This window comes from Salmo trutta, chromosome 37 (genome assembly GCF_901001165.1).
Source record: "Salmo trutta chromosome 37, fSalTru1.1, whole genome shotgun sequence".
NCBI classification, from domain to species: Eukaryota; Metazoa; Chordata; class Actinopteri; order Salmoniformes; family Salmonidae; genus Salmo; species Salmo trutta.
This window is the reverse complement of record NC_042993.1, coordinates 18733174-18761155: the sequence shown is the minus strand read 5'-3', so window position 1 is coordinate 18761155 and position 27982 is coordinate 18733174. Positions and strand designations below refer to the sequence as shown.

The following is a 27982-nucleotide window of genomic DNA, read 5'->3' as shown; positions in this document are numbered from 1 at the left end:
ATGTTCCGACCTGGGTCTAAGAACGGCAAGGCGGACGCCTTGTCCCAGATGTTCTCCAAGACGGAGGAGAGTGGGGCCAAGACTGAGACGATTCTTCCCCAGAACTTCGTCGTGGGAGCAGTCACATGGAGGATTGAGGAGGAGGTTCTGGCGACCCTTCGGACGCAGCCTGGTCCCGGTAACGGTCCACCCGGTCGGTTTGTGCCTGAATCTGTCCGTTCTGCCGTCCTCCAATGGTCCCATGCCAGCATGATGGCTTGTCACCCGGGGGTGGCTCGGATGATGGCATTACTACGTAGACGATTTTGGTGGCCTGCCATGGGAGAAGATACCCGGAGGTTTGTTGCTGCATGCCCAGTATGTGCACAGAATAAAAGTGTCAATCGGGCCAGCTCTGGACTTCTTCACCCCCTACCTATTCCCCGGCGACCATGGTCGCATCTGGCCCTGGACTTTGTCACTGGATTGCCCTCTTCTGATGGGAACACGGTCATTCTGACTATTGTGGACAGATTCAGCAAGTTTGCCCACTTTGTACCCATCTCCAAGCTTCCCTCTGCCTCTGAGACGTCCGAGATCCTGGTTAGGGAGGTTTTCAGGGTCCATGGGTTGCCCAGTGACAGTTTCCGACCGTGGTCCTCAGTTTACCTCTGCTGTCTGGAAATCCTTCTGTTTGGCCACTGGAGCTACTGTCAGTCTCACATCTGGATTTCACGCCCAATCTAATGGTCAGGTGGAGAGAGCCAACCATAAGATGGAATCTGCACTGCCTTGTCTCCTCCAACCCCGCCTCTTGGGCCTCTCAGTTGCCATGGGTCGAGTATGCCCACAATACTCTCCCTACATCTGCTACTGGGATGTCTCCCTTCCAGTGCCTGTACGGTTACCAACCTCCCTTGTTTCCTTCTCAGGAGAAGGATCTCTCGGTACCCTCGGTCCAGGCCCACATTCGTCGTTGCCACCGGACCTGGCATCGGGCCAGAAAGGCTCTCCTTAGAGTTTCTGACCGTTATCAGCTCCAGGCGAATCGTCGCCGGATTCCAGCCCCCGCTTATGCCATCGGAGATAAGGTATGGTTGGCTACACGGGACCTTTCTCTGCGGACTGAGTCGAAGAAACTGTCACCGAAGTTTGTTTGTGGTGGAGAGTGATCAATCCTGTTGTGGTTCGTCTCAAGTTGCCTAGAACGCTCAGAGTCCACCCCACCTTTCATGTCTCCTGTCTCAAGCCTGTGCACCTCAGTCCTCTGCTACCCCCTCCGCCTCCTCCTCCTCGGATGATCGGAGGTGGTCCATTCTACACGGATGCGCCGCATCATGGATTCCAGACGTCGGGGTTTCCAGTATCTCGTGGACTGGGAAGGGGTATGGTCCTGAGGAGTTGGATTCCTCGGCGTCAGATCCTTGATGCCCTCCTTCGTGACTTCTACCGCCTCCATCCTGGTGCTCCGGGTTGTCTGCCCGGTGGCGTTCGTCGGAGGGGGAGTACTGTCAGGAATCCCGCTTCCTGAGTCTGTTTTCTGCCTGAGCTGACTTTTTTGTTTTGTTTTGGAGTCTGTTTCCTGAGGTTCCTGAACGCACCCTGTCTGGTTGCCAGGCGACAAAGCTAGGCGGGAGAACTCTTGATTACCCGCACCTGCATCTCATCAGCCATCTGCACACCTGGTCCTGATCATCACCTCTTCTCTTCATAAGCCCTGACCTGACATCCATTCCCTGCCGGATCGTTAGCAATAAACAGTATGTTGTGTCAGCGTATCAGCCTCATGTTACGAGTTAGTTTTGCTGTTCTGTACTTTTTGCCGGTTACTCACCCCCTGTTTACTCTGTCTACAGTCATCCTCCCGGAACATTCAACTCCCTTGCCTGGCCGTCGGTGGTTTCAGTGACATCATTGGATCTGCCTATTCCCTCTCATCAACTCGCCTCCGCTGCCGCTCCGTCTCCTGGATTATTCTATTTTCACCTCGACTGTAAATAAATACTCACCTTCATTTTACTCACCTTGTCCTGGTCTGCTTCTGGGTTCAGCTTTAGAGAATCGTGACAACTGTAGCAGTTGTACTGTTCTTCATCTGTCTGGAACTGTCCTTTATGTCCTCTCTGTGTAGCTGCTATATATGTAGAAAATAGTAAAATGTATGAAAAACCCTTGAATGAGTAGGTGTGTCCAACCTTTTGACTGGTACAGTATATCTAGAGAACCAGACAACAAAAATATACAACTTCAATAAGGGGAAACACTGAAGCAATACAAACACACCCTAAGAACAAAAAATAACAGCAACTTAGAAAACAGTTGGACGTAATTGAGTAATCCATAGAATCAAATCACTTCTGGGAGAATTGTAATATTAAACAAACCTCATGAGGCTATCCAAAATGGTGATATGTGGAGAAATCACTTTGCAAACCTCTACAGCAATATAACAGAGTCCAGGACAAAATGATACACAAGAAAAATTACAAATCCTTGACTCGGCAGTCAGACTATCAAAGTCCTGTGGATACCCCAATTACAGAACCATAATTATTGTAAAAAGTATACACTCTACAACCCAAAAAAACTTGTTACTGATGGTATTTTAAATGAAATGATCAATTATACAGACCACAAATTCAAATTGGCTATACTCAAACTCTTCAACATTCTCCTCACTGCAGGTATTTTCCTCTTTTGAACCAAGGATTGATCACACCAATCTATACAAATTTTGACATTTGACCCAAATAATTACAGGAATTTGCTTTAACAGCAACTTGGAGAAAATTCTCTGCAGTATCCATAATAGCAGACTACGTAATTTCCTTGATGAACACAACGTCCTGAGCAGAAGCCAGATGGGATATTTACCAAATTACCGTACAACAGACAACATATATATATATATATACCCTCCACATTCTAATTGACAAACAAGTAAACCAAAACCAAGGCAAAATCTACTCGTGTTTTGTAGACTTCAAGAAAGCATTTGATTCAATTTGTCACAAAGGTATTTTTTTTAATAAACAAATAGATAATGGTATTGGAGGGAAAGCATATGTTATTAAATCAATGTACACGAAAGAGAAATGTGGTTGAAATTGGCTTCTCCACTCAGGTACGTGGAGTGAAACAGTACTGCTCAATAAATCACTATTTAACATCTACATTAATGAATTGGCAAATACATTAGAAGAATCTGCGGCACCTGGTCACACACTACACAACACTGAAATCAAGTGTCTGCTGTACACAGATGACCTGGTGCTGCCGTCTCCCATTAAGGAGGGGTTACAGCAGCATCTAGATCATCTGCACAGGTTCTGTCAGACATGGGCTCTGACAGTTAACCTTAAAAAACGGATGTAATGATATTCCAAAAGATGTCCGGAAATCAGGATCACAAATATAAATTATATTTCAAATCAAATCAAATTTTATTGGTCATATACACATGGTTAGCAGATGTTATTGTGAGTGTAGCGAAATGCTTATGCTTCTAGATCGATAGATAGTATAGAAAGATAGTGTAGTATACAGTATACAGTATATACATATGAGATAAGTAATGTGAGATATGTAAACATTCTTAAAGTGGCATTATTAAAGTGACTAGTGTTCCATTTATTAAAGTGGCCAATGATATCAAGTCTGGAGGTAGGCAGCCGCTTCTCTGTGCTAGTGGTGGCTGTTTAACAATCTGATGGCCTTGAGATAGAAGGTGTTTTTCAATCTCTCTGTCTCAGCTTTGATGCACCTGTACTGACCTCGACGTCTGGATGGAAGCTGGGTGAACAGGCAGTGGCTCGGGTGGTTATTGTCCTTGATGATCTTTTTTGCCTTCCAGTGACATTGGGTGTTGTAGGTGTCCTGGAGGGCAGGTAGTTTGCCCCGCAGATGCACCACCCTCTGGAGAGTCCGGTTGTGGGCGGTGTAGTTGCCGTACCAGGCGGTGATGCAGCCTGACAGGATGCTCTCGATTGTGCACCTGTAAAAGTTAGTGAGGGTTTTTGGTGACAAGCCACATTTTTTCAGCCTCCTGAGGTTGAAGAGGCACTGTTGTGTGGACCATTTCAGTTTGTCGGTGATATGTACACCAAGGAATTTAAAACTTTTCACCTTCTCCGCTACTGTCCCATCGATGTGAATAGGGGGGTGCTCGATGTGAATAGGGGAGAGGTAGAGACAGAGCTGCATTTCCTAATACACTGTGACAAATTCTCAGACGTAAGAGAATCTTTGTTTCCCAAAATTATCATTCAGTACAAAGAATTTGAAACTATAAAGATGAAGAAAAAATCTAATATGTAGTGGGTGAAAAGCCTAAATGTTTCCTCCTGCCACAACCTGAGGGACAGCCAGTGAAAAGTGCAATGTAATGTCAATAATATTTCCCATTTAGGTTTTGTTTTGGCTTTCATACCATGTCATGTGGCTTCTCAGTCACGTTGAGACTGGTCTACTACTATTGCTTTAATGCATTGTTATTCTCATTAATATTGTTGTTGTAATTTCTGTTAATGGTAATCCCATTTCCGCTACTGCTGTTATTAATTATGCCTTATTGCTGTTGGACCCAATGTGTGTGTAGAGAGAGAGAGCGATCAAGGGTGAGGGTTAATGATATCAGCATATACGGATCACACAGTTCAAGGTAAACAGCAGATTACACACACACACACACACACACACACACACACACACACACACACACACACACACACACACACACACACACACACAAAGATGCTTATGCACATTCACACACACAGTTCAAGGTAGGCTACTACTGTGTATTACATAGGTATTTACACCATTAGACACAATTTATAAACACAATGTATGTGCAGTCATCACACCCACGTACCCAAGTATCCACCGTGTGTTTTTTTGTGTGTGTGTGCACTGTACACACACACACAGAGGCTGGCCCAGTAGTGGGAATACTGCAATTTACTGCCGAATGTGTATGTGGTTTTTGTGTGTTTTTGCTTGTGTGTGTGTGTGGATGTAGAGCAGACAGAATATAAAAATGCCATGAACAACAGAGTAGTTTGTGCCTGGATATACAATCAGGCATCTGTCTTCTGTGTTCAAATTGATAGGAATGAAATATTCTGTAATCTAAATGTAAATGGAGGTGAAATTTACTGTTGGCTGCTATGTAATTACCTACACTAATATTTATTACTGTTGTGTTTGTATGAGAGAAGGAGAGAATGAGGGAGAGGATGGAGGGAATAGAAGAGAATGGAAAGAAGCGATAAAGATAGTGATGTTGTAAAGCGGGGGGAGGGATGCTGGTTAGAGACGGGGGATAAAGAGGGGGGGGGGGGGGGGGGGTTGTCAGTTGTTGTCTCTCCCAGGGTGTGACCTACAGGGCAAAGCTCTCAGTTGGAGATTGAAAAACATTGTTTTCTGACACCCTGGAATGAGCTCCACACACACACACACACACACACACACACACACACACACACACTGACAAACCATGTTAGCTGGGTTAACTGTTTATTGATTGGCATTTCTGACTTCACAGTAACTGTATCACTGCTAGAAACCATGGTAGCAACTTAAAGGCATGATACAACAAAATGGAGGGTATGTCAAACATCTAAAATCCCAACATTCATATGACCTCAGCGTCCATCTTATGTTATCCTTAGCCTCACAACTCACCTACTAAACATTTCTAACTCGAGTAGAAATCTTTGAAACGTAGCCTATGGGAATAAATAACAAGGTTTACTACCAACACAGTACAGTCTTGAGGCACCTTAACAACTTGGTTTGATACCTGATTAGTCACAAATGCGATGCACACAGTCTTCTTCCAACTGGATTTGGATTGTGCTGAATTGTTGAATTCAATTGTCACAATCGGATTGTGACTATATTTTTTGTATCCTCTACATTATCAGCACTATAAAAATCTCCCTCTCTTTCTCTCTTCCTGTCTCTCTTTGACTCCCCTCCTACCGCTCCTTATCCTCTGGGATAGACTGATCAATTCTGTCACACTCTTTTTTATATACCTCTTCCTCCCCTTTCTGTTTCGTTCTCTTTACCTCTGTCCCACTTCAATTCCCTATTTCCCTCTCGCACTTGCAATCTGCAGGTTGTGTGTGTCTCTGTGTGTGTGGCACGAGTCCACCAGGGCTTTGCCGAATCCTGAGATGACAGAGATTTTGAAAGGCTTTATGTGTGAGAGCGAAAGAGAGAAGGAGCAGTTGGGAGAGGCCAGTTATCACTTCAAGAACTACGAGCGCGCGCACGCGTGTGTGTGTGTGTGTGTGTGTGTGTGTGTGTGTGTGTGTGTGTGTGTGTGTGTGTGTGTGTGTGTGTGAGGTTAGACTGTATGGGAGTAGAGGTACCTCCCACTCTAAACACATAGGTCAGGGAGAGCCATCCCCGCTGTGATTAGACACATAGGTTTCCATGATACACACACATAACCTTTTCTCTCAATCACACAGACACAAAATAAACCGCCACTTTATGTTGTTCTCCTCATACACTCAAAAGCACTCTCTTCCATTGTCAGGCTACCTGCAGAGTCTGAAAACAACACTATGATATTAAAGGACATTATAGCAGATTTAACTACATGGAGCTGACATATTGTACGCCGTTAAATCAGGTCGTGGTATTTACTCCACTATTGAATGCAGAAGGGCACACCTTGGTAGGTGAATAAATAGTTTCAATAGTTGATGCAGAAACACACACACACACACACACACACACACACACACACACACACACACACACACACACACACACACACACACATATATATATATACACACACACATACACAGATTGGCTGACTTATACTGTATTGAGTAAGAGAGAAGAGGTCATCAGTAAATCATTATAAGTCACAAACTCTGGAGACCTGGTCCCTGATTAGATTACACTCAATGTATGCATGCATGTACACACTCACACACATTCAAGCCTTTACCTATCAGAGACTGTTAATGTGTGTGTGTGGAAGGGAGCAGTGAGCAGTGTGCGTGTGTTCGTGCATGCATGCATGCGTGTATGTGCGTGTGTCAGTAAACAGTGTGTAGGTGGATTTGGGGTCGGTTAATCAGGTCTGGCTTCCCTCATGAAGACTGAGTCTGCAGAAACACATTAACCAATCAACTGCTTGATAGCCTGAGGTCAGCTGACCTGGGGGCAACAACTTCTGATACAAACACTCCCGAAGCTCTGTCTGATCACACACACACACACACACACACACACACACACACACACACACACACACACACACACACACACACACACACACACACATACATACATACAGAAATGTACTCTATCCTCAGAATCTATGTACCCTAGGATATAGTTCAGAGAGAAAGAGAGCTAGAGAGAGAGAGAGAAAGAAAGAGAGAGAAACCATTGAGTATCTCCCATATCTGCTGTAGAACAAAGACAAAAACAACATCATAAACGTCCTCTGGTTGACTGGCTGAAATGATACTGTGGGCAATACACAATCCCTCACTATCTCTCTCTTCATCTCTCTCTCTCTCACTCGCTCTCTCTCTCTTTTCTTCTTTGTTGTTCGGAGAAAGGATGCGAGAGATAAGCGATGGTTTGTCTCTCACTTTGTCTCTCTATCTATGCCCCCTCCCTCTCCCCACTCAACCTATCCCTTTCTCCCCTCTCCCACTCTCTTCCTTTTTCTCTCTCCCACTCCCTCCCTCTCTCTCTCTCTCTCTCTCTCGCTCTCTGAGGTGATGTACAGTTGAAGTCGGAAGTTTACATACCCTTAGATTGGAGTCATTAAAACTTGTTTTTCAACCACTCCACACATTTCTTGTTAACAAACTATAGTTTTGGCAAATCGGTTAGGACATCTACTATGTGCATATAGTAGATGTCCTGTTCACAGACACATTACTTCACTTATAATTCACAGTATCAAAATTCCAGTGGGTCAGAAGTTTACATACACTAAGTTGACTGTGCCTTTAAACAGCTTGGAAAATTCCAGAAAATGATGCCATGGCTTTAGAAGCTTCTGATAGGCTAATTTACATAATTTGAGTCAGTTGGAAGTGTACCTGTGGATGTATTTCAATGCCTACCTTCCAGTTCAGTGCCTCTTTGCTTGACATCATGGGAAAATCAAAAGAAATCAGCCAAGACTTCAGAAACGAAATTGTAGACCTTGACAAGTCTGATTCATCCTTGGGAGCAATATCCAAACACCTGAAGGTACCATGTTCATCTGTACAAACAATAGTACGCATGTTATAACACCATGGGACCACGCAGCCGTCATAGTGCTCAGGAAGGAGACGCGTTTTGTCTCCTAGAGATGAACGTACTTTGGTGTGAAAAGTGCAAATCAATCCCAGAACAACAGCAAAGGACTTTGTGAAGATGCTGGAGGAAACAGGTACAAAAGTATCTATATCCACAGTATAACAAGTCCTATATCGACATATCCTGAAAGGCCGTTCAGCAAGGAAGAAGCCACTACTCCAAAACCACCATAAAAAAGCCAGACTACGGTTTGCAACTGCACATGGGGACAAAGATCGTACTTTTTGGAGAAATGTCCTCTGGTCTGATGAAACAAAAATAGAACTGTTTGGCCATAATGACCATCGTTATGTTTGGAGGAAAAAGGGGGATGCTTGCAAGCCGAAGGACACCATCCCAACCGAAGCACGGTGGTGGCAGCATCATGTTGTGGGGGTGCTTTGCTGCAGGAGAGACTGGTGCACTTCACAAAATAGATGGCATCATGAGGGAGGAAAATTATGTGGATATATTGGAGCAACATCTCAAGACATCAGTCAGGAAGTTAAAGCTGGGTCGCAAATGGGTCTTCCAAATGGACAATGACCCCAAGCATACTTCCAAAGTTGTGGCAAAATGGCTAAAGGACAACAAAGTCAAGGTATTGGAGTGGCCGTCACGAAGCCCTGACCTCAATCCTATAGAATATTTGTGGGCAGAACTGAAAAGGCGTGTGCGAGCAAGGAGGCCTAAAACCTGACTCAGTTACACCAGTTACACTCAGTTACACCAGCTCTACCAGCTCTGTCACCCAACTTATTGTGGGAAGCTTGTGGAAGGCTACCGGAAATGTTTGACCCAAGTTAAACAATTTAAAGGCAATGCTAACAAATACTAATTGAGTGGAGATGCTAGCTGACCTAAGACAGGGATTAAAGATGAGATGTCAGGAATTGTGAAAAACTGCATTTAAATGTATTTGACTAAGGTGTATGTAAACTTCCGACTTCAACTGTATGTCTGACCTTCGGTGTGAAAACCTCTTTCGCTGCCAAACGCTTCTTTAACTGCTCCATGATTCACAGGACATCACTTCCTGTGACCCTGCTCTCAGACAGTCAGAACACATTATGGCCATGTGTCGGAGAGGAGAGGAGCAAGAGAGTATTGGCTGACAACAGGGTTTTAGAAGAGCATTTATGAAGAGTCATTGTCACTTTCCTTTTTAAACTGTTTTCTATTGTGTGTTCTTATACTCTCATTGAGAGTTATACTGAACTTCCCAATCTTAATTGAGTGGTTGCATACATCTCTGTTAAGTCTATGCCTGGTCTCATCTCGTCAGCTGATTGAACCCCACAACCTGGAAGTAACTGTCAACCAGACTCTATGATTGGCTCTATAACATATAAACTCTTTCCTGGAATGAAGACAGATAGGAAGAGAGTCCTTCTCCTCAGAGCATGCAGGTGTGATCGGGTCCATAATGACAACTGTCTGTCTGGGATGATCACTGTCATTGATTCGAACACCTGTCTGGAACAATCACAAGCATTGATTAGCTGTTTTTTTGAGGACCAGATCAATAAAAACACTGGATAGAAACTCCAAGGGCCTCAGGATCGACAGTCCACTTCATTTGATAGACATAGAGAGGATAGGCACATGAGCACACACACACACACACCATCGTTGATTTTAAGTGGTTGGTTCCAAGGTTTTCTGTACTCCTGATCTAGAGCTCTCTAGTAGATTACTCTCATCTCTGTCTGAATATATGCTGATTAAGGGAGTAGAGGAGAGATGAGGGGGAGGGTAAGGAATGGGGGGATGAAAGAGGAGGGGGGATGAAGAGGAAGGGGGAGGGAAGAGAGGGTAGGGAGGCTTGGGCAAGAGGGAGGGGAGGGTGAGATATGGGCAATGAATTGCTGTCGAAGTGCATTTAAGATACATTCAATCTCTGGAATTTGGCAAGAGGGGATAGTTGTGCTGTGTGCGAGCGCAGGCGTGCTTACACACACGCACATACACATTCCACACACACACACACACACACACACACACACACACACACACACACACACACACACACACACACACACACACACACACACACACACACACACACACACACACAGTGAATAACTTTTAGTGAATGTGTTGCAGTGCCATTAATAGTGTGAGGGCAAAGCAGGGCTGTACTTTAACGATCTCCATTCCCCAGCCTCAGACTCTGACACACTTTTACTCCAGGATGGGCTGGGTTCAAGTCAGGACAGAACATTAGGACCAGACCTTGGCCTCGCTCCATCCTCTTGATTCTCATTGTTCTTTTAGTAAGAAGATTGATAATGGATAAAAACAATCATATCCATTTTAGAATTAAACATCAAAATCTATCCATCATCCAAAACAGTGTACTTATTATCACAGGAGGCTGCTGAGGAGAGAATGGCTCATAATAATGGCCGGAACGGTACAAATGAAATGGCATCAAACATTCCACGATTTCCGCTCCAGTTATTACCACGAGCCCATGAGTTCTCCCCAATTAAGGTGTCACCAACCTCCTGTCTTACTCATATACCCCAACCATTATCCCTCTTATCAAATGTGAAGATCAAGGACAAGAAATTGCTATGTGACGACTCTGGTAAATGTTTCACTCTTATAGAGAACACCTCAGAGTAGTGGTGGTATGGAGACCCAGGTAGCAGAATTATAGACCATATTTCTCTTTCTTATAGGAACAGATTCGAGGTGATTGAAAGAATGACTTTATCCCTCACTCTTTTCCCTCTCTCTCTCTCTCTCTCTCTCTCTCTCTCTCTCTCTCTCTCTCTCTCTCTCTCTCTACCGCTCCTTCTCCCTCAAGTGATTGAAAGATGAAATTGCTCACTTCCCATCTTTAATTAAGTGACTGGAATCATAAACGTTTCAAGTGAAAGAGTGGGTGAAGTAGTGACTCTCTTCATTATAAATAAATGAGTGAACGTGTCAATTCCCCATTGGTCTCCCATGCTGATATAGATCAACAACAATGTTTGTTGCTGATCTTTTCCCATATGTCCTAGGTGAATTTGTACCATGTACCCCCTGTTATATTAGTGGCTTTTGACAGGCTGAATAGAATATAGACCGTAAGAACCACATAAAGGATTTATCATTGGTGTGAGTTTACTGTTTTTGTCTCACAAAGTGAAATCTTGCTCTATACTCCCCTCTCCTCCCTTCTCCATCTCTATCCCTTTCAACTCCTTTCTTTCTCCATCTATCCTTTCTTCCCCCTCTCGTTCGCCATCCTCCATCCTTGCTTCATCTCTCTTTCTTTTCTCCCCTCTCATTCTCCTCCCTCTCTCTCTCTCTCACTCGCTCTCCCTCCCCCCTCTCATTTTCCATCCTCTCGCTCTCTCCCCCTAACCCCCTAACCCTGTCCCATGGGAAGGTGTTTTAGTCTGTTTCAGGAACCTGATGTTCTGACAGCTTTCACACATTCCTCCCTGGCATTAGCACTAGGTAGGGCAACGTGACACATACATACAGTTTGTGTTGTCAGTAGCAGTCAGGCCCATCTTCCGGTCAGTAACAAACGCCAGGTGTGGTGGTTAATTTCTGCATTACCAAATGAGGAGAAACAAACTTCACACACCGGTCAGAGTTATACTTAAACTACATTTTTAATAATAAGAGCTTTGCAATAGCACTGACTTTCAATGATGCGCCATTTCTAATGAACCATTGAAAGTGACAACACAAAAGTACAAAGATCTTTTATAGCCAAGATACACCCCTCTCAACCTACATGACGAACAACAGATACATAGAATGGTCACAAGGTTAAGATTAGTATGAAAGGTATCTATAATACATAGCAGACAGCATCTGCTATGTCAACAGTTTTCATTGTAAAGACCAGTGTCTGGTCATCCTACTCCAAACTGGAACCGTCTCTCCCTGGTACGGTATAGCACAAAAACATTACCTCATGTTCTCTGGAATGCTCTTTAGGTTTTATCATCCAAAGACATCGTAAATCTCCTCCGTCAGTGCTATCTCATAGAGGCCCTCCTCAGTAAAACACACACGCAATAGTTAACAGAATACTCTATTCTGTCGAATAAAACAACCATTATAATACAATACAAGCATTATAACAATCTTGCAATTTCCACGACACAGGTCATTCAAGTTTACTGTGCTGACAATTACAATATATTCGACATATACTTTATAACTAAACAAAACAGTGCATTGCACTCATTCATCTCATTAGGAAGGATAATGTTTATATTGATCAAAACACATCCAGTCCTTTACTGTCATTGGCCTGTCAGAATGTCATTTTACCACTATCATAACGTGTTATATCCCGGTCGGTAATCTGTTATAGCAAGTTATACTGCAAAAATTATCTATTCTGTCTGGCACTTACGTGTTGTGGAATGCAGAGGTGTGACAGTGAAATGTCAACCCAGTCACTGACTAATAACACGCCTCCATTCACACAAACATGTTCCATTGGCTACTTAATTGAATCTCCACGGTTACCTGGCTGGCTACGTGACCTGGACACAGCTAGAGGAATTACTGTCACACACAGACACACACACCCGCACACACACAACAATGACAGCCTCTTCTGAGGTGTGATTCTGAGCTCAGTGTTTCTCTGATCCTGTTGAAGCCTGTATGTTCACATCCGCTCACAGCCAGTGGAAAGTCTAGGTGTGTTAGTGCTGTGCTCAAACTAACCCTTACACACCCTACAGCTCTCCCAGACCAGAGCTGTCCTCTCCTGGAATTAGTCAGAGATTAAAATAGCACTTTTTCCGGAGTGTCTGAATGAGAACCCTATGCTACTGCATGCTGTGAGACTTGTCTGTCTCTGTCTGTCTCTCAACAGGGGAGGAATATGAATGATATACAAAAACAACGTTGTTCACTCCAGGATGGTTACTGTTTGTCAGCTCCACCTGGTTGCTGTGTGTGTCTGTATGTGTGGTTTCTGCTGAATCCCAAGGTTAACAGGAAGGTGATTCAGACTAATTAAGCATTTTCTCCTGTAAGAACCAATCAGATCAGCCCTGGAGTAACCCTAGTAACAGCATGTAACAGGGCGGGTCAAAGACCACTAGTCTCACAGCGGGCCAGACAGTAATTAACCGATGTACACACATACACACCGAGACAAAAATGCCAGTGTACAAAACCCTCCCTCTCTCTCTCTGTCTCTATCTCGCCCTCTCTCTTTCTCTCTCTCATTCTGGGAGAATTCTGATATGTTATGGCTGCTAAGCAGTTTATTCTGGGATCTCTCTCTCTCTCTCTCATTCTGGGAGAATTCTGATATGTTATGGCTGCTAAGCAGTTTATTTAGGGATCTGCCTACAATAAAAGATTTGAGATTGATACAGCAACAAATAATATGAAACACTGTTATTATTATGTCTTTATGGCAAAAACAAAAGCACATTTCAGCATTGTAGCCCAACATCTGCTCTCTCATCCACCATCCAGTTCACAAGACTTCATCTGCTCTCTCATCCACCATCCAGTTCACAGTACTTCTTCTGCTCTCTCATCCACCATCCAGTTCACAGAACTTCATCTGCTCTCTCATCCACCATCCAGTTCACAGTATTTCTTCTGCTCTCTCATCCACCATCCAGTTCACAGTACTTCTTCTGCTCTCTCATCCACCATCCAGTTCACAGTACTTCTTCTGCTCTCTCATCCACCATCCAGTTCACAGTACTTCTTCTGCTCTCTCATCCACCATCCAGTTCACAGTACTTCTTCTGCTCTCTCATCCACCATCCAGTTCACAGTACTTCTTCTGCTCTCTCATCCACCATCCAGTTCACAGGACATCATCTGCTCTCTCATCCACCATCCAGTTCACAGTACTTCTTCTGCTCTCTCATCCACCATCCAGTTCACAGTACTTATTCTGCTCTCTCATCCACCATCCAGTTCACAGGACATCATCTGCTCTCTCATCCACCATCCAGTTCACAGTACTTCTTCTGCTCTCTCATCCACCATCCAGTTCACAGTACTTCATCTGCTCTCTCATCCACCATCCAGTTCACAGAACTTCTTCTGCTCTCTCATCCACCATCCATTTCACAGTATTTATTCTGCTCTCTCATCCACCATCCAGTTCACAGTACTTCTTCTGCTCTCTCATCCACCATCCAGTTCACAGTACTTCTTCTGCTCTCTCATCCACCATCCAGTTCACAGAACTTCATCTGCTCTCTCATCCACCATCCAGTTCACAGAACTTCATCTGCTCTCTCATCCACCATCCAGTTCACAGTACTTCTTCTGCTCTCATCCACCATCCAGTTCACAGTACTTCATCTGCTCTCTCATCCACCATCCAGTTCACAGGACTTCATCTGCTCTCTCATCCACCATCCAGTTCACAGAACTTAATCTGCTCTCTCATCCACCATCCAGTTCACAGTACTTCATCTGCTCTCTCATCCACCATCCAGTTCACAGGACTTCATCTGCTCTCTCATCCACCATCCAGTTCACAGTACTTCATCTGCTCTCTCATCCACCATCCACCCTGTGCAACTGGGTCCTGGACTTCCTGACGGGCTGCCCCCAGGGGGTGAGGGTAGGAAACAACATCTCCACCCCGCTGATCCTCAACACTGGGGCCCCACAAAGGTGCATTCTCAGCCCTCTCCTGTACTCCCTGTTCACCCATGACTGCGTGGCCATGCACGCCTCCAACTCAATCATCAAGTTTGCAGACAACACTACAGTGGTAGGCTTGATTACCAACAACAACGAGATGGCCTACAAGGAGGAGGTGAGGGCCCTCGGACTGTGGTGTCAGGAAAATAACCTCACACTCAATGTCAACAAAACAAAGGAGATGATCGAGGACTTCAGGAAACAGCAGAGGGAGCAGCCCCCTATCTACATTGACGGGACAGTAGTGGAGAGGGTGGAAAGTTTTAAGTTCCTCGGCGTACACATTACGGTCAAACTGAAATGGTCCACCCACACAGACAGCGTGGCGAAGAAGGCGCAGCAGCGCCTCTTCAACCTCAGGAGGCTGAAGAAATTCGGCTTGTCACCAAAAACACTCACAAACTTTTACAGATGCACAATCGAGAGCATCCTGTCGGGCTGTATCACCGCCTGGTACGGCAACTGCTCCGCCCACAACCGTAAGGCTCTCCAGAGGGTGTTGAGGTCTGCACATCACATCACCAGGGGCAAACTACCTGCCCTCCAGGACACCTACACCACCCGATGTCACAGGAAGGCCAAAAAGATCATCAAGGACAACAACCACCAGAGCCACTGCCTGTTCACCCCACTATTATACAGAAGGCGAGGTCAGCACAGGTGCATCAAAGCGGGGCCCGAGAGACTGAAAAACAGCTTCTATCTCAAGGCCATCAGACTGTTAAACAGTCATCACTAACATGGAGTGGCTGCTGCCAACATTCTGACTCATCTCTAACCACTTTAATAATTACAAATTGGATGTAATAAATATATCACTAGCCACTTTAAACAATGCCACTTTACATAATGTTGACATACCCTACATTACTCATATGTATATACTGTACTCTATACCATCTGCTGCATCTTGCCTATGCCGTTCGGCCATCACTTATCCATATATTTTTATGTACATATTCTTATTCATTCCTTTACACTTGTGTGTATAAGGTAGTTGTTGTGAAATTGTTAGATTACTTGTTAGATACTACTGCATGGTCGGAACTAGAAGCACAAGCATTTCGCTACACTCACATTAACATCTGCTAACCATGTGTATGTGACAAATAACATTTGATTTGATTTGGTTTGGTGATGGTAGGTAGGTAGCAACACATCTGCCATGCTGATTGATCCTCAACACTGGAGCCCCCCAGGGGTGCATACACAGTCCCCTCCTGTACTCCCTGTTCACCCACAACTGCCTGGCCAGGCACGACTCCAACAGCATCATTAAGTTTGCAGACAACACAACAGTGGTATGCCTGATCACCGACAATGATCAGCTGCAGTTTACTTTGTAAAAGTCTACATAAAAGAGAGGGAATGCTGCAGAATGCAAGCGGAAACTAGGAAATCTCTAAAATCAGCAGTTTCATGAAATTCCTCCCAGCTTTGATACCTGCAGCTTGGGTCGGGCTGATAAGATTCATGACTTCAAATGTCCATCAAACTTCACATTTAAAGACAGAGATGATAAAGCTCAGCCAATCTGTCCTGTCCTAGATACTGCATAGAGAGCAGGGTTACTCTCACACTCACAAATGTCAGGGAAAGAGCTACCACGCGCACACACGCACACGCACACACACACACACACACACACACACACACACACACACACACACACACACACACACACACACACACACACACACACACACACACACACACACACACACACACACAATCCCCAAAGCAGCAGTTTCATCAAAGACAAACAGCTGGTGAACTGGGTTAGTCTTTCATCCAATCTGTTTTTTATTCCTCATAAAGCCATCTTCTAATAGTTTCATAATGAACGTCCCGCCTGTGTCTGTCTGCGAAGCCAGTGATGGTATATTTATGGAGTATACTTAGGGGACGTTCTGTTTTTATCTCACATCTTTATTCTTCCTTAGAATCCCCAGCTTCTTCTCCAAAACCTAAACCTTAATCTGAACCCAATACTAAACCTGGCAAGCGTCTTCACGAACATGTTTGTCACGACTTCCTCCGAAGTCGGTCCCTCTCCTTGTTCGGGCGACGTTCGGCGGTCGACGTCACCGGTCTTCTAGCTATCGCCGATCCACCTTTCATTTTCCATTTGTTTTGTCTTGTCTTCCCAAACACCTGGTTTCAATCCCATCAATTACATGTTGTGTATTTAACCCTCTGTTCCCCACATGTCCTTGTCCGGTATTGTTGATTGTAAGAGTTTGTGCATGTTATGTCTGGCGTGCGAAGGGTTTTGTCCCATTGTATTTATTTATTGTGTTTTATTGTTAAACTGCACCGTTGTAACATAGTCTTTGCTCTCCTGCGTCTGACTTCTCTGCCGCCAGTACGCACACATTACAATGTTCAACATCTCCTTGTCCTAGTCTGTAATCCCAACATGTTTCAAGCAGACCAACATTGTACCTCTTCCTGTTCCTAAGAACTCAAAAGTAACCTGCCTAAATGACTATCGTCTCGTAGCACTCGCATCTGTAACCATGAAATCCTTTGGGTCCTGGACTTTCTGACGGGTCACCCCCCCAGGTAGTGAGGGTAGGTAACAACACATCCGCCACGCTGACCCTCAACACAGGGCCCCTCAAGGGTGTGCACTTACTCCCCTCCTGTACTCCCTGTTCACCCATGACTGACTGTGTGGCCACTCACGACTCCAACACCATCGTCAAGTTTGCTAACGACACAACGGTGGTAGGCCTGACGATGAGACAGCCAACAGGGAGGAGGTCAAAGAGCTGGCAGTGTGGTGCCAGGACAACAACCTCTCCCTCAATTTCAGCAAGACCAAGGAGCTGATCGTGGACTACAGGAAATGGAGGGGCGAGCACGCCCCCATCCAGATCGACGGGGCACAGTCCTGAAGAAGGCGTGACAGCTCCTCTCCCCCCTCAGGAGGTTGAAAAGATATTGCATGGCCTCTCAGATCCTCAAAAAGTTCTACAGCTACTCCATTGAGAGCATTTTGACTGGCTGCATCACTGCTTTGGTATGACAACTGCACCGCCCTCGATCGCAAGGTGCTACAGAAGGTGGTGCAGATGGCCATCCAGGACCTCTATACCAGGTGGTGTCAGAGAAAGGCCTGGGAAATTGTCAAAGAAAGCAGCCACCTAAGCCATAGACTGTTCACTTGGCTACTGAACGGCAAGCGGTACTGGAGCGCCAAGTCTGGGACCAAAAGGAACCTGAACAGCTTCTACCCCCAAGCCATAGGACTGAGAGACAGAGACACACAGAGAGAGAGAGACACAGAGAGAGAGAGCGAGAGAGAAAGAGAGAGAGATGTTCTGCTATAAACTGTGATAGCCTCTCTCCCTCTGTCTCTCTTATGGTCACTTACTGTCAGCAGCATACAACCCTGCATCCCACTGCTGGCTTTCCTCAGAAGTTAAGCAGGGTTGGTCCTGGATGGGAGACTAGATTCTGCTTGAAGTGGTAGGAGGCACTGTGGTCAAAAAAAATAATATCCCAATGCCCCAGGGTAGTGATTGGGGGACTTTGCCCGGTGTATGATGGGTTGTTAAATGGGTGTCCTGACTCTCTGTGTTCACTAAAGGTCTGATGGCACTTATCATAAGATAAGGATTGTTAACCTTGGTGTCCTGGCTAAATTCCCAATCCGGCCCTCATACCATCATGACCACCTAATCAATCCCAGCTTCCAATTGGCCCATGAAAGTCATGAAAGTCAGTAAGTTCACACGTTGCTACAGCAGTTCAGGTCTGAAGCAGAAAATAACTCACCAGAGATAGCAGTTTCACCTCTGGAATAGACTTAGGAAACAACACATTGCTGAGAGAAGAAAGTGTTTGCCTCTAGGATCTCTATTTTTGAACAATCAACTCTATCTGGACTTCAGGAGAGCTGTGTTTAGCTGACAATCAAGCAAGGATTGACTGCATAGCGTACCTATCTAAGGACATGACAGGTGATCAGACGATTGACATGAAGAAATAGGAGAAAAGTGAGTGTGTGTCCCTGTCTCCGACAGGGGACTGTGTACCTTCCCCCCCAGAGTGGGAGAGGGTGTGCGTGTTTGGGACGGGTGACCTGGGGTGCTCTCTAGGTGCTCTCTAGGCAGGGCACAGGGTGGTGTTCGGCAGCCGGCGATCCAAAAGCTGCAGTCTCCTGCCCCATGGAGCTCAGGTACAACAACCTTTATACTAGATTTACATTTTACATTTAAGTCATTTAGCAGACGCTCTTATCCAGAGCGACTTACAAATTGGTGCATTCACCTTATGATATCCAGTGGAACAACCACTTTACAATAGTGCATCTAAATCTTTTAGGGGGGGGGGGGTTAGAAGGATTACTTTATCCTATCCTAGGTATTCCTTAATGAGGTGGAGTTTCAGGTGTCTCCGGAAGGTGGTGATTGACTCCGCTGTCCTGGCGTCGTGAGGGAGCTTGTTCCACCATAGGGGTGCCAGCGCAGCGAACAGTTTTGACTGGGCTGAGCGGGAACTGTGCTTCCTCAGAGGTAGGGGGGCCAGCAGGCCAGAGGTGGATGAGCGCAGTGCCCTCGTTTGGGTGTAGGGACTGATCAGAGCCTGAAGGTACGGAGGTGCCGTTCCCCTCACGGCTCCATAGGCAAGCACCATGGTCTTGTAGTGGATGCGAGCTTCAACTGGAAGCCAGTGGAGAGAGAGGAGGAGCGGGGTGACGTGAGAGAACTTGGGAAGGTTGAACACCAGACGAGCTGCGGCGTTCTGGATGAGTTGTAGGGGTTTAATGGCACAGGCAGGGAGCCCAGCCAACAGCGAGTTGCAGTAATCCAGACGGGAGATGACAAGTGCCTGGATTAGGACCTGCACCGCTTCCTGTGTGAGGCAGGGTCGTACTCTACGAATGTTGTAGAGCATGAACCTACAGGATCGGGTCACCACCTTGATGTTAGTGAAGAACGACAGGGTGTTGCCCAGGGTCACGCCAAGGTTCTTAGCACTCTGGGAGGAGGACACAATGGAGTTGTCAACCGTGATGGCGAGATCATGGAACGGGCAGTCCTTCCCCGGGAGGAAAAGCAGCTCCGTCTTGCCGAGGTTCAGCTTGAGGTGGTGATCCGTCATCCACACTGATATGTCTGCCAGACATGCAGAGATGCGATTCGCCACCTGGTTATCAGAAGGGGGAAAGGAGAAGATTAATTGTGTGTCGTCTGCATAGCAATGATAGGAGAGACCATGTGAGGATATGACAGAGCCAAGTGACTTGGTGTATAGCGAGAATAGGAGAGGGCCTAGAACAGAGCCCTGGGGGACACCAGTGGTGAGAGCACGTGGTGCGGAGACATATTCTCGCCACGCCACCTGGTAGGAGCGACCTGTCAGGTAGGACGCAATCCAAGCGTGGGCCGCGCCGGAGATGCCCAACTCGGAAAGGGTGGAGAGGAGGATCTGGTGGTTCACAGTATCAAAGGCAGCAGATAGGTTTAGAAGGATGAGAGCAGAGGAGAGAGAGTTAGCTTTAGCAGTGCTGAGAGCCTCCGTGACACAGAGAAGAGCAGTCTCAGTTGAATGACCAGTCTTGAAACCTGACTGATTTAGATCAAGAAGGTAATTCTGAGAGAGATAGCAAGAGAGCTGGCCAAGGACGGCACGTTCAAGAGTTTTGGAGAGAAAAGAAATAAGGGATACTGGTCTGTAGTTGTTGACATCGGAGGGATCGAGTGTAGGTTTTTTCAGAAGGGGTGCAACTCTCGCTCTCTTGAAGACGGAAGGGACGTAGCCAGCGGTCAAGGATGAGTTGATGAGCGAGGTGAGGTAAGGGAGAAGGTCTCCGGAAATGGTCTGGAGAAGAGAGGAGGGGATAGGGTCAAGCGGGCAGGTTGTTGGGCGGCCGGCCGTCACAAGACGCAAGATTTCATCTGGAGAGAGAGGGGAGAAAGAGGTCAAAGCACAGGGTAGGGCAGTGTGAGCAGGACCAGCGGTGTCGTTTGACTTAACAAACGAGGATTGGATGTCGTCGACCTTCTTTTCAAAATGGTTGACGAAGTCATCCGCAGAGAGGGAGGAGGGAGGGGGATTCAGGAGGGAGGAGAAGGTGGCAAAGAGCTTCCTAGGGTTAGAGGCAGATGCTTGGAATTTAGAGTGGTAGAAAGTGGCTGTAGCAGCAGAAACAGAAGAAGAAAATGTAGAGAGGAGGGAGTGAAAGGAAGCCAGGTCCGCAGGGAGGCGAGTTTTCCTCCATTTCCGCTCGGCTGCCCGGAGCCCTGTTCTGTGAGCTCGCAATGAGTCGTCGAGCCACGGAGCAGGAGGGGAGGACCGAGCCGGCCTGGAGGATAGGGGACATAGAGAGTCAAAGGACGCAGAAAGGGAGGAGAGGAGAGTTGAGGAGGCAGAATCAGGAGATAGGTTGGAGAAGGTTTGAGCAGAGGGAAGAGATGATAGGATGGAAGAGGAGAGAGTAGCGGGAGAGAGAGCGAAGGTTGCAACGGCGCAATACCATCTGAGTAGGGGCAGAGTGAGAAGTGTCGGAGGAGAGCGAGAGGGAAAAGGATACATGGTAGTGGTCGGAGACTTGGAGGGGAGTTGCAATGAGATTAGTGGAAGAACAGCATCTAGTAAAGATGAGGTCAAGCGTATTGCCTGCCTTGTGAGTAGGGGGGGAAGGTGAGAGGGTGAGGTCAAAAGAGGAGAGGAGTGGAAAGAAGGAGGCAGAGAGGAATGAGTCAAAGGTAGACGTGGGGAGGTTAAAGTCACCCAGAACTGTGAGAGGTGAGCCATCCTCAGGAAAGGAACTTATCAAGGCGTCAAGCTCATTGATGAACTCTCCAAGGGAACCTGGAGGGCGATAAATGATAAGGATGTTAAGCTTGAAAGGGCTGGTAACTGTGACAGCATGGAATTCAAAGGAGGCGATAGACAGATGGGTCAGGGGAGAAAGAGAGAATGTCCACTTGGGAGAGATGAGGATTCCAGTGCCACCACCCCGCTTGCCAGATGCTCTCGGGGTATGCGAGAACACGTGGGCAGACGAGGAGAGAGCAGTAGGAGTAGCAGTGTTATCTGTGGTAATCCATGTTTCCGTCAGCGCCAAGAAGTCGAGGGACTGAAGGGTAGCATAGGCTGAGATGAACTCTGCCTTGTTGGCCGCAGACCGGCAGTTCCAGAGGCTGCCGGAGACCTGGAACTCCACGTGGGTTGTGCGCGCTGGGACCACCAGGTTAGAGTGGCAGCGGCCACGCGGTGTGAAGCGTTTGTAAGGCCTGTGCAGAGGGGAGAGAACACGGATAGACAGACACATAGTTGACAGGCTACAGAAGAGGCTACGCTAATGCAAAGGAGATTGGAATGACAAGTGGACTACACGTCTCGAATGTTCAGAAAGTTAAGCTTACGTTGCAAAAATGTTATTGACTAAAATACCAGTACTGCTGGCTGGTGAAGTGGGCTGCGTTGTTGACTTTGTTTGAAAGTGTAGCTGGCTAGGTAACCTCGATAGTTTCAGTACTACACCTTTATCATGATACAAAGGCAACTATGTAGCTAGCTAACATAACACTAATCAAGACGTTCCTTTGTAATGTATTTAGTTTCTACAATGCTGCTCGTCGGTAATAGTTGGCTAGGTTTGGAAAATGGCGTCGCGGGGGACGAAAATAGCTGGCTAGCTAACCTCGATAATTACTCTAAACTACACAATTATCAAACTATGACAAAGACAACTATGTAGCTAGCTAACACTACACTAATCAAATCGTTCCATTGTAATGTATTAGTTTCTACAGTGCTGCTAGTCGGTAAAGGTTGGCTAGCTAGCAGTGGGTTTGATGTTGACTAGGTGTGTTGACTAAGTCTGGAGAACGGCGTCGCGTCGCGGCGGACGAAAATAGCCGGCTAGCTAACCTCGATAATTACTCTAAACTACACAATTATCTTAGATACAAAGACAGCAAAGACAACTATGTAGCTAGCTAACACTACACTAATCAAATCGTTCCGTTGTAATGTATTAGTTTCTAGAGTGCTGCTAGTCGGTAGAAGTTGGCTAGCTAGCAGTGTTGACTAAGTTAGGAGAACGGCGTCGCGGAGGATGAAAATAGCTGGCTAGCTAACCTCGATAATTACTCTAAACTACACAATTATCTTTGATACAAAGACAGCTATGTAGCTAGCTAAGAAATTGCTCAGATCAAACAAATCAAACCGTTGTAATGTAATGAAATGTAATATTACCTGCGTAGCGAAGTGCAGCACGACTACTCGCTCCAAACGTCTGACCTCTGGTGTAATGTGTTGATATGTTACATGTGGTTAATATGGTGCATAATGTTTATGTATAAATATTTGTTATGTTTGAAGGAGTACATGTGAATATACTGTATGTGTGTTTAAGTGTGTATCAATATGTTGATAATGTATATGCAGGTCCTGTGCCATGCTGCAGCTGCCTAGTCAACCCGTCTGATCTTCATCGCTGTCCAGAGAGAACACTATGACTTCCTGGTACCACTGGCCAATCAGCTAAAGGGGAAGGTAGCATAAATGTTTTTTTACTTCTGCTATATGTATGATTGTCTGTTTTGTTGGTATATTTGGCCAGCATAATATGTACTAGCGTATTTAATCAAAATAATGTATGTCCCAGTGTATTTAGCCAACGGAATGTATATTCCAGTGTATTTGGCCAATATATTGTATGAATCAGTGTATTTGATGCCATGTTGAATTGCAGGTGTTGGTGGACCTCAGTAACAACTTGAGGAAGAATCAGTACCCAGAGGCCAACGCAGAGTACCTGCAAAGGTGAGAGCTATATGTTGTTATTATGTGTATGTTTTATTGTTAATAAGGAATGTTTTTTTAATTAATTTAATTTTTACCACTTTTTCTACATAATTTCATGATTACGATCTTGTCTTATCGCTGCAACTCCCCAACGGGCTCGGGAAAGGCAAAGATCAAGTCATGCGTCCCCCAAAACATGACCCGCCAAGCCGCGCTTCTTAACATCCGCTTGCTTAACACGTAAGCCAGCAGCACCAATGTGTCGGAGGAAACACTGTTCAACTTACAACCGAAATCAATCTGAAGGCGCCTGGCCAGCCACAAGGAGTCGCTAAAGCGCGATGAGCCAAGTAAAGCCCCTCCCCCCGGCCAAACCCTCCCCTAACCCGGACGACACTGGGCCAATTGTGCGCCGCCCTATGGGACTTCCGGTCACAGACGGTTGTGACACAGCCTGGCATTGAACCCCAGACTGTAGTTATGCTGCAACACTGCTATGCAGTGCCTTAGACGAGGAATGTTTTCATATGTTGATGTGTATCTACAGTATGTGTATGTTGATGTACTGTAAATGTGGTTATAATGTTATGTACCTGAGCAGTCTGGTCCCTGGAGCTGAGGTGGTTAAAGGCTTCAACACCCTGTCTGCCTGGGCTTTGCAGAATGGACCACTGGCCGGGAAACAGGTACACATACATAAACACCTGACAATAAAGAAAACAAATAATTGAGAAAATATCAGGGAGTATTCTGTAGGTTGTGGGTACAGTGTGGAGGCATTTTGTTTGTTTTACTTAAATTTTTTTGTGAATTTCCATTGCCTGGTGAAACAAGGACAGCATTGTTATAGTATACAAACACTCGCACACACACGCGCACGCGCACACACACACACACACACACACACACACACACACACACACACACACACACACACACACACACACACACACACACACACACACACACACACACACACACACACACACACACACACACACACACACACACACACACACACACACTTAGCTATGTTGTGGAGATGAGGCACTAGCATTCATGCCTCAGCTTCAGAGAGAAAAACAAACACCTCAACCCTCTGGAGAGCAGACCTGAATCTGCTTCACATGCTCTTTGAACACACACACTGCTCTTCCCTCATAACTATCTGTTTTTCAACAAAATAGAGCACTGCAGTAGTGTTTGTTTGTGTGTTAATGTGTGTATGTGACAGAGAAAGATAAAGAGAGTGAGTGTGTGTGTGTATGTGTGTGTGTGTGTATGTGTGTGTGACAGAGAAAGATAAAGAGAGAGAGTGAGTGTGTGTGTGTGTGTGTGTGTGTGTGTGTGTGTGTGTGTGTGTGTGTGTGTGTGTGTGTGTGTGTGTGTGTGTGTGAGAAAGAGGTGTGTGTGCGTGCGTGCGTGCGTGCGTGTGTGTGTGTGTGTGTGAGAAAGAGGTGTGTGTGTGCGTGCGTGCGTGCGTATGTGCATTCCCTGCCTTGCAGTTTGATTAAATCCACAGGGGTGCTCTGCTTGTGTCACAATTACATTCAGACAGAGATCCTTGGTCCTCGTCCCCATACTATTACTTTACTAGTAATGTACAGAGACACGGCTCGCTGCCGGTCCACTTACACACAATATCGAGTGAAACTACTCTTAATCCTCCCCCCTAATACACTATACAGTTGAAGTCGGAAGTTTACATACACTTAGGTTGGAGTCATTAAAACTAGTTTTTCAACCACTCCACAAATTTCTTATTAACAAACTATAGTTCTGGAAAGTCGGTTAGGACATCTACTTTGTGCATGACACAAGTAATTTTTCCAACAATTCTTTCAGACAGATTATTTCACTTATAATTAATTCACTGTATCACAATTCCAGTGAGTCAGAAGTTTACAACCACTAAGTTGACTGTGCCTTTAAACAGCTTGGAAAATTCCAGAAAATGATGTCATGGCTTCAGAAGCTTCTGATAGGCTAATTTACATAATTTCAGTCAATTGGAGGTGTATCTGTGGATTTATTTCAAATCCTACCTTCAAACTCAGTGCCTCTTTGCTTCACATCATGGGAATATCAAAAGAAATCAGCCAAGATCTCAGAAAAAAATTGTAGACCTCCACAAGTCTGATTCATCCTTGGAAGCAATTTCCAAATGACAGAAGGTACCACGTTCATCTGTACAAACAATAGTATGCATGTATAAACACCATGGGACCACACAGTTGTCATACCTCTCAGGAAGGAGGTATCTGTCTCCTACAGATGAACGTACTTTAGTGCAAAAAGTGCAAATCAATCCCAGAACAACAGCAAAGGACCTTGTGAAGATGCTGGAGGAAACAGGTACAAAAGTATCTATATCCACAGTAAAAGGAGTCCTATATCGACATAACCTGAAAGGCCGCTCAGCAAGGAAGAAGCCACTGCTCCAAAACCGCCATAAAAAAGCCAGACTACGGTTTGCAACTGCACATGGGGACAAAGATCGTACTTTTTGGAGAAATGCCCTCTGGTCTGATGAAACAAAAATAGATGAAATAAAATCATTATGTTTGGAGGAAAAATGGGGAGGCTTGCAAGCCGAAAAACACCATCCCAACCGTGAAGCACGGGGGTGGCAGCATCATGTTGTGGGGGTGCTTTGCTGCAGGAGGGACTGGTGCACATCACAAAATAGATGGCATCATGAGGGAGGCAAATGATGTTGATATATTGAAACAACATCTCAAGACATCAGTCAGGAAGTTAAGGCTTGGTCTCAAATGGGTCTTCCAAATGGACAATGACCCCAAGCATACTTTCAAAGTTCTGGCAAAATGGCTTAAGGACAACAAAGTCAAGGTATTGGAGTGGCCATCACAAAGCCCTGACCTCAATCCCATAGAACATTTGTGGGCAGAACTGAAAAAGCATGTGCGAGCAAGGAGGCCTACAAATCTGACTCAGTTACGCCAGCTCTGTCAGGAGGAAAGGGCCAAAATTCACCCAACTTATTGTGAGAAGCTTGTGGAAGGCTACCCGAAACATTTGACCCAAGTTAAACAATTTAAAGGCAATGCTACCAAATACTAATTGTGTGTATGTAAACTTCTGACCCACTGGGAGTGTGATGAAAGAAATCAAAGCTTAAATAAATCATTTTCTCTACTATTATTTTGACATTTTACCTGGATGTCAGGAATTGTGAAAAACTGAGTTTTTAAATGTATTTGGCTAAGGTGTATGTAAACTTCCGACTTGAACTGTATATTCCTGTGACTGGGAAAAAGATAATACTGTATCTCTAGTTTTTACCAGCCTCTCGCTGTCTCTCTTTGTCTCTCTCTCTCAGATGAAAGCCAATAAGACCACTCCATTTGACTTTGACAACACAGAGGCCTGGGGCACAGACTCCTTCTATGTCCTGGGGATCCTGGGCTTCTGTCTCTACGTCCTGCTGGGGATCACCTCCCTGCCCTCTGTAGGAGCAGCTCTCAGCTGGAGGGAGTTCAGCTTCGTACAGGTACAGGGAACGCATGCGTGTGTTCTTGTGCATGCGTGCCTGTACATGTGTCATAATCTAACCCTCTCTGTTATCTCTCATTCACTTCTGAAAATGTGTTTCTCTGAGAATTTCCTGCTGTGTCATGGAGCTGTAAATAATAACATTGATTCAGTTATCATCAGAGCAGTAAATATGGTTAAATCAATACGTCATAAGTTGTGATCACTGAAGACACTTGTGTTGTGTGCTCTCCCCCACCAGTCCAAGCTGGGTCACCTGACTCTGCTGTTGTGTACGGCTCACACCTACCTGTATGGCTGGAACAACTTCCTGCGTTCCTCCACCTACAAGTGGTACACCCCACCAGGCTACATGCTGTGTCTGGTGCTTCCCTCTGTGGTGCTGCTGCTCAAGTTGCTGCTCATCAACCCTGTGTGGACCGAACCATCACCCGCATACGCCAGGGCTGGGAGAGCGGCGTGGCAGGGGGGCAGGAGACGAAAATCAGCCCACTCTGAAAATAATTACTGTGATAAATGGTTGTTTTTACATACCTTAGTTGAATGCACGTAAGTAAGTATTTCTTGATTAGAGTTTCAGCTATATGATTAAGATGCAATGCAAATAGATTCAATGCAAAGAAAACAACTGTATCTTGCCCACAGATATACCCATCACAAATTCTAACTTTAACAATTAGGGCAAAAAATGAAAAACTGACATCATATCATATGTCTAGGATACACTTCT

The 27982-nt window shown here is 45.5% G+C and overlaps 1 pseudogene; it reads left to right on the top strand.

The window, feature by feature from the left end:
- Positions 1 to 27750, top strand: LOC115176494 (uncharacterized; annotated as a pseudogene).
- The last annotated feature ends 232 nt before the right edge of the window (positions 27751 to 27982 follow it).